The 8,897-nt window shown below is 45.1% G+C and overlaps 1 pseudogene; it reads right to left on the reverse strand.

Annotated features, from left to right (window-relative positions):
* Positions 243–798, reverse strand: Gm12058 (predicted gene 12058; annotated as a pseudogene).

Below are 8,897 nucleotides of genomic sequence, written 5' to 3' on the forward strand. Positions count from 1 at the left end.
AACTCCCCATTTTTAGAAATATATCAGCTCTCACAGGTCCTCTAGATTCAGTCATGCTGACTCACCTGCCCACCTGGGATGACTGTTGGCAACTGCTCCAGGTCCTCTTCATGATGGATAAGAGAGGATTATGGGAGCAACAAGGAGATTGATTCTGGGAGCAAATGGGCTGCCCACTCAAGTTCAGGCTGATACCCATGCAGCTTTTCCTTTTATTCGACCTGGCTTGAGATTTTTTTTTTAACATTAAAATACTAGGATGTTTATTACAAAGGTAAACCCCGATCCTTGAGATGGGCTTATCAGTAGGATTTCTGGTATTGGGCACGGGCACCAGGACTTCCAAATTTTTTGGATTCACAGCGACAGGGGTCAGCTACAAGCAGGGTTGGATCGTACTGGATGAGAATATCTTTGATCTCCTTCTTAGAGGCTTCATCGACATATTTTTGGTAATAAACCACCAGGACCTTTGAGATGGACTGTCGCATGGCATAAATTTGGGCCACATGGCCACCACCCTTCACACAGACCCTGATATCCACACCAGCAAATCGCTCCTTGCCCAGAAGCAAAACCAGCTCCAGGAACTTGTACTGCATCGTGCGAGGCTCCATCATCTCCAGTGGGTGTCCATTCACCTTGATGAGCCCATTTCCTCGTTTGCAGTGGGCCACAGCTGTGGCTGTCTTCTTCATCCAAACACCTGCACGGACTGCAGCAGACCCTTGGACGGCATAGCTACAAGTATGAACAAGAGCTCCTTACTGCGCGCCACCGCCACCGCCACCGAAAAGGCTTGGTTGAGATTTTAACACTGCTGTTAAAAATAAAGACAGGCTCTGGGTCTATAACCGGATTCTGAAGGGAGGCCTCCAAGAGGCTGCCAGACAGTCCACAAATTTATCTAAGGTGAGCCAGGTGATGAGAAGAAAAAAAATGTCCCCAGGGAACATCTAGAAAGACTTTTGAAGCCTATAGAACCCATACTGCTTTTTAACCCAGAAGTCAGGGAGCACCAGTTAGCGGTGAACATGACTTTTGTTAACCAAACTGCCCCTGACATCCATTGAAAGTTTCAGCCACTAAATGGCTTTGCAACCTGCCTCTGACACCCAAAACTAACCTCTATTCACCTTTGAACAGCAAGACTTGGAGAGAGGCTTCAAGGAATAACTGACTTGGATATGCCTGCCTCAAGGATTCAAGAACTCATCTACAACATTTAAGGAGGCACTACATGAGGACTTGGGTGAGAACTAGTGAGCCCACCCGCAAATAACTGTGCTCCAGTGTAACCACCAGTGGCCATGGGTTACTGGGTTCCTGAAAGGAAAGCTGAGGATGGATGGTGAGAGAAATAATGAGCCAAGACAAAGTTCTCTGATCAAGGCTCAAATTTTAATGTACAGCACTGAATATATATGGAAAAACCCATTGCTTTGTTTCCGCTGGGTTCAGTTGCTTGTTCAGCTGGACTGAGTTACAAAGTAGGCTCTTAAGCAACTCAGTGGGCAAGCAGTTCTCAGTTCTCTGGCAGGAAGATGTAACTGTAGCAAAGCCAGACGCCTGGCTCCAGTGTCCAACTTGTTCAGCCAGCTCAAGGCTGAAAGTGGGGGGACACTCCAGTATGTATTTTGGGCCCCCAACTTGAAGACATGGCAGAAGACCACAGAAGACCTGCTATAGGAGTTAACTTGGCTTTTGAGTATCTGCTAAGAAGGCCCTGCTTTGTCAACTTGAGATCACCTATCTGGGGTACATATTCAAGGGGGGCTAGCCAATGCATGCTGTCTGATGCCCCAGAAGCAAACCATCCTCAACACCCCAGTCCCCATCAACCTAAAAGCAAGTACTGGAATTTCTGGGATCTGCTGGGTTCTGTACATTTTTGGTGCCAGGGTTCACTGAGATAGCCAAACCATTATCTGAGGCCACCAGGGACTAAGAAGACAAAATGAACCCTGAGACAGACATGGCTTTTAAGACTCTAAGAAAAGACATATTAGAAGCACCAGCCTGGGCCCTCCCAGACATTCACAAACCTTTCCACCTATATGTGGATCAGAGAAGGGAGATAGCAAAGGGGGTGCTCGCCCAAACTTTGGTACCATAGAAAAGACCTGTGGCTTATTTATCAAAGAATCTGGTCCTGGTGGCCCAAGGATGGCCAGCCTGCCTCCAGATCATAGCTTCTACTGCCCTGCTAGTCAAGGATGTTGGCAAAAGAACCATGTGGCAGGAACTTTGTTATCACCACCCCTCATGTTATTGAGGGGACCCCTAAGAATTCACCCAGCTGATGGCTGTCCAGTGTCAGACTGGATTAAAAGATATAACCACAAGACTCTGGAACTTCATTGGAAAGGATCTCACACCATGACCCTGACTGCACCTATGGCTGTTAAGGTGGACAAGAAAAGGATATGGATAGATCACCCCCACATTACACCTGTCAAGAGAGAGATGATCTAGCAGTTGAGGTCCCAGAGAAAGAGACTTCCAGATGAACTGCCACAGGAAGATAAAAGGTCACCCCACACCCTGTCAATCCACTGAAACTGTGACTCCAGTGTTCCTGATGCTTGCTTGCTGCTTACACTTTGCCACACCAGCCAATAGCCCCCTTACAATGCGATGCAACAATCTTGTCATCAAGTTCACAGTGGATAGTAAGAAGGCCGATTGTACTGCCAGTTCTTAACTCCTCTCTACCTAGACTTAGCGCAGAATTGTTAATTACCAGACAGGGAAACTGCATTGGAAATAAGGACGCTCCAGCCTATTCCCACCTCTGCAACGACACTGTAACCCCTACTGTTTCAGGACACATGCTGCCCCCAGAGAATGCTTGGTGGGCTTATACCTCAGGACTTACTCCATGCATTTATGACCTGGTTATAGGTACGACTGAGGATTTTTATGTTCTAGTACAGCTTGTACCCAAAATGACCTTACTTTGGGGAGGATGTCTTCAACCAGCCAGCACCTCCAAACAATCAAGTTAAAAGGACGGCCATTACTGCTGTATTACTTACTAGGTTTTCTCCTTGGCATAGGGCTAATGGGAGTTCCTAGTGTAGAGGCCTCAGCCCTAATACTTCAAGATAAAAATTACAAAGCCCTGTGGATAGCAATAGATGTGTCTTAGTTAGGGTTTTACTGCTGTGAGCAGACACCATGACCAATGCAAGTCTTATAAAGGACATTTAATTGGGGCTGGCTTACAGGTTCAGAGTTTCAGTCCATTATCATCAAGATGGGAGCATGGCAGCCTCCAGGCAGGCATGGTGCAGGAGGAGCTGAGAGTTCTACATCTTCAACTGAAGGCTGTTAGCAGAATACTGACTTCCCGGCAGCTAGGATGAGGGTCTTGAAGCATACACCCACAGTGACACACCCACTTTAACAAGGCCTCACCTACTCCAAAAAGGCCATACCTTCTAATAGTGCCACGCCCTGGGCTGAGCAAACCAGTGTAGGCACCCATAAGCTCATAGATTTGAATTCTTGGTCACCAGGGAGTGGCACTGTTTGAAAGTGAGGGGAACTCTGCAAGTGTCAAGACAGGAAAATGTACCTCAAACAAGAATGAAAACTTGGTTCAGATTGACTTTATCAACCTGGATCAAACTTGGGGAGTCTGAGGCCAGGCAGTTCATTACCAGCACATCTAAAGACAGTGCAATTTGGGGAAAGGTTTGTAGGGTAACAACCATTCCAATTACAGGTGCACAATAAAACTTAGGGTATGACTACATAGAAAAATAAATAATAATAATTTTTTAAAAAGATAGAGGTCACCTACCCCTTCCTGGAACTCCCCTAATGTGCTTTAAATCAGGCCTTCGAGCTCACTTTAAAGTCTCTCCATCTTTGTAGGTAGTAGACCCCAGCATGCTGGACTTCTGCAGAATAAAACACTCTTTGCATTTACATATAATTTGAGTCCAGGGTATCACTCTTCAGCAAGAGTTTGGGTTCAGAGTAAGACAACCATGGGTTTAAACTCTGCTGCTGCCACTTATAGCTTTAAAGACCTTTGAGACTCAGTTTCTCACCTCTGAGCTCTACCCGCAGGACACAATGAAAAGTAAATTAGGACACAATAGCACAGATGCATAATCATTTAAAACAAATATCAAAAGACTCAAAACATAAAATAACTCAAATAGATAGCTGACCATGAATAGGGGTAAGCCATGGGGGAGGGGCTCAAGAAAACGTAAAGTGACTCATAGTGAAGCAAAAAGAGGGCAGTCAAAGCACTCAGAAGTCATACAAGAACATGGCACCACTTCTATCTACAGATAAGGCAAACATGTAGATGAAAAAGAATGCTGTGTAGAGAGGGACTTGGGGGTGGGGCTCCCCTACCCTCTGATTAAATCACTTGGATTACTGGGGAACCACATAACAAATCTGTTATATCTTAAGAGTTTGTAAGTCCACCATGAAAGCTATCAAAAGGGAGTAATTCGAGAGACACCAAGGGGTTAGTCATAAGTACAACAGCTCTTTGATCAGAGCCCCTGGAACTGTGAGCCAATGAGTCCCCAGGCCTACGAATGACCTGATCTGAGATATTGTTATAGCAACAGCAAGTGGGCCAACACCATCACTAAATGTGATGGCTTACGACTGTATCACATGAGATATGCTTTTAGCATATAATCCATACACCATAACTGTATCGATGGCTTATGACTGGATCACGTATGAGATATACAGGTTTAACATGGACAGGGCCGGGTGTGAGGACACTCAGGGTTCTGCACTGTCATCACAACACACCTAACTGCTGAGTATCTGTATCCTAGAAAAACGGCCTGGCTCTCTCTTCTCCCTTCTTGTTCGACGCCACCTTGCCCTTCTCACTCTCAATTAACCTCACATGGAACTGAAAAAAAGAGAGAAAGAAAGAAAGAAAAGAAAGAAAGAGGGGGAGAGAGAGAGAAGGAGAGAAAGAAAGAAAGAAAGAAAGAAAGAAAGAGAGAAAGAGAGAGAAAGAAAGGAAGAGAGAAAGAGGGAAAGAGGGAAAGAAAGAAAGAAAGAAAGAAAGAAAGAAAGAAAGAAAGAAAGAAAGAAAGAAAGAAGGAAAGAAAAGAAAGAAAAGAAAGAAAGAAAAGAAAGGAAGAAAAAGAAAAACGGCCTGAGTATCCATTAGCAGTTGTGGGGCCGGAGGTACCATGGAACCAGGAGAAGCTGGGGTGGAGGAAGAGTGAGGCCGAGGCACATCCAAACTGTTCCCTCTCTGTTCTGGGCCTATATGTCTAGACACACGTAGCCTTATGACCCCCACTCACCCTTAGTCATGTAACCTGGTGTCCAAGTTACAAGTTAAACTTCTCTCTCCTAATAAGGTCATATCCAGCAAGCACCTGGAATTCTCCTTATGCAAATGAGGCACCCCAGTGCCTGCTCTGACCAAGGATGTACACTCACCCCTCCACCCCACCCAACCCCTACATAGGTTAAATAGCCTTTGTCCTCCACTCACACACCAATTAAATGAGCTGCTCAACTAAGTCTCTCTCCCAAGAAGTCTTTCTTGTCACGCTCACCCATGGCTCACCCATGGCTCACCCGAGCCAATTCCTGCCACTCCTTCCTCGCTTTCTCTTTCTGGCCAGGTTCAGGCCATCATACCTTTAAGAGAGAGGTAGCAAGCATGAATAAGAGGCATTTGCCTTTCTCACTAGTCATTAATCTACATCCTTTCTCTATAAAATAGCCTGTTCTGGGCATGGGGTAAATAGGGTTACACAGTGTGCGACCTTTTGTATTTGGCTGGTTTTGGTTTAATGTACTCAAGACAGAGCCACACTGTGGCATGAGTCAGCACTTTCTTTTTATTCTTAGACAGCATGCCATTGTGTGGGCATTAATTGGTCATCTGTCCTTCAGCTGATTCACATCTAAGTTGTTTTACTATACAGATTTTTTATTTATTTACTTTTGTTTGTCTGAGACAAAGTCTCACTCTAGAGCCCAGACTAACACCAAACATATGATCCTCCTGCCTCTGCTTCCTAAGTGTGGGGTCACAGATATGTACCAGCATGGATGGCTTGATCCACTTTTATACAAACATTACTCTCTGCTCTTTGGTGTTTTAAAAAAAATGGAGTTGCTGGACTATATTTATTTTCCTCCTTTGGTTTCTTGATTTGGGTTTCCTGTAGTTGAGACTGACCTTGTACTTCTAACCCTCCAGACCATGCCTCCCAAGTATTGGGATGACAGGCTTATTTGACCTTTGTAGCAATCCTGGCCATTCTCCACAGCAGCCTCCTTCACCAGTGATGCACATGAGTCCAGAATCTCTGCATCCAAGTGCTCCCCAGAACTGGGGCTGGCTCCCCACTTCCTCTCTCCTGGTCTCATCTCTCCACGGATATTTTTTTAATCTTATTTTTTATAATGTATTTATTTTTATTTTATGTAAATCAGTGTTTTGCCCACATACATGTCTGAATGAGGGTGTCAGATCCCCTGAAACAGGAGTTGCAGATAGTTGGGAGCTGCCATGTGGGTGCTGGGAATTGAACCCAGGTCCTCTGGGAGAGCAGCAATCCTCTCAACCTCTGAGCTATCTTTCCAGCCACTCCCCTATGGTTTTGATCTCATTCTCTTAAGTTCTAATTATGCCAAGCACTTTTCATGAGCTTTTTGGTCATTTACGGACCTTTGGAGAAATATCTACTCAGATCCTTATGTGTGTGTTTGGTTTGGTTTTATTTAATTATATTTAAATTTTTCATTTGGTATGATAGAGGCTCACATGTGCCACAGCATGGAGGAAAAGGTCAGAGTACAACTTCTTTGAGTCAAGTCTCTTCTTCCATGTGGCTTTAGAGATCATCTAACCAATCAGCATGCTTGGCAGTAGGTACTTTCCCACACTGAGCCATCTGGCCAGCCCTGCTCTAATTCCTTCTCAGTTCATGGGACTGAGTTGCTTTCCTTTTGCTTTTCCACATTCTGCTCTGAATGCAACCGTAAGAGATGCTTGCAGAACAGCTCATAAAAGAACAGACTAAGGTGGGCATGGGAGTGCACACTTGTAATCCCAGATCCTGGGAGGAGGAGGTAGAAAGATCAAAAGTTCAAAATCATCCTCAGTTACATAGAGAATTTGAGGCCAGCCTAGACAATTCAATACCCTGTCTTATCCAAACGCCCCATGCCCACCCACAAAAGAAGAGTCAGATAAAGTGGGGTGTGGCTTCTCAATAGCCTCCTCTGGAGCTCTTCAAGAGTAGATACATTCACTCAGCCATCCCATGGAACACACAGTGCATACCCAATCAACTAATGCTCCTTTCCAGGAAAAGTATAGGTAGGCCTTCCTGGCTCTGGCTGAGGCATGTGTTAGCAGGAGGAGGAACAAAAAAATCATTAGAAGTGGATCCTCACTACAGCAGAAGAATTCTAAGTCTGACAGAGGAAAGGAGAGCAGGGCTAGATCTAATCTAGCAGTGTGTCTGTCAGTGGCAGCAGTGGGGACCCATGAGAAGGAGGCTGCCTAAGGCATAGAGTCCTGTCCCAGCCCTGCAATTTCCCCCTCAATGGCGGCCTGATGTGGGTCATACACTTCTAAATAGGGAAGGAATTTTTTTGGAGGCAACTCTGCAATGTCTTTGTGAATATTGCCTATGATGGTTTTCCTCCTTTCTGTTTGATGTGAGTTGACCTCAGCTCATCTGAATTTGGCAACCCTCGGTTATAGTATCCACCAACGGTCATATTAACGTACTCCCAGGGGACTGCTCTACTAAAAGCAAGCCTGAGGTCAACATCCACCAAACACAACCACTTTCCAGTAAACAGGGACAAAGGGCCTCAGCCATGGATAGAATGTCCCCTCTGGGGTGGCTGTCATATTCTCCTGACCCCAGAGCTAGGTTACCTCATGGAGTCAAACCACAGATATGAGGATGTCATATCAGAATAACCATATTAAAAGGGGCTCATCAGTGATGATATGGTCTGGGTGTTTACCAACTGGGTGAAATCCTTGGAGCTGAAGCTGTGTCTCAGTGGTTAAGAGCACTCACTGTTCTTTCAGAGAACCAAGGGTCAGTTTCTAACACCTACACAGCAGCTTACCACCATTCGTAACTCCACCCTTTTCTGACATCTGCTGGCACTAGGTGTACAAATTCAAACACTTACACACATAAAATACAAATAAACTAATCATTAAAAAGAGAAATAAAGAAACAAAGCTGTCTCTTTGGGCAAAGGAAACCCAAGACCCTAGCACATGGCTCTGACTCTCCATAAGGAGGGGAGATGCTTTGTGGTGGTTTGAGAAAAATGGCCTCCATAGGCCCATAGGGAGTGGCACTATTAGGAGGTGTGGCCTTTTGGAGGAAGTGTGTCATTGGGAGTGGGCTCTGAGGTTTCAGAGCCCAGTGTCACTCTTCCTGCTGCCTGCTGATCCAGATGTAGAATTCTCTACTTCCTCCAGCATCATCTCTGCTTGCTTACAGTCATGCTTCCCACCATGATGACAATGGACTAAACCTCTAAACCTGCAAGCCAGCTCAATTAAATGTTTTTCTTTATAAGAGTTGCCGTGGTCATGGTGTCCATTCATAGCAATAAAACCCTGACTAACATATGCTTCATTTTGTCATTATGAATACAACACAGAAAACAAGGTACAATTAGTTTCCTAGCCTGCTTATTTTATCAGACTGCAGAGACTAATGAGAAAGGCAGAGTACATCCACCAAGAGTGAGGTGACCTTAAAGGGCTGTTATTAGGAAAGTATAGTGGCCTCATAAGGGAAGAACCAGGGGCAGGGAGCCACCAGTTTCTTAAATAGATACCATGACAGCTGACACCTTGCTGTTCTGGCATTGTGCTTTGCCTATCCAAAGCAAAC

This window comes from Mus musculus, chromosome 11, assembly GCF_000001635.26.
Source record: "Mus musculus strain C57BL/6J chromosome 11, GRCm38.p6 C57BL/6J".
Taxonomy (NCBI): Eukaryota; Metazoa; Chordata; class Mammalia; order Rodentia; family Muridae; genus Mus; species Mus musculus.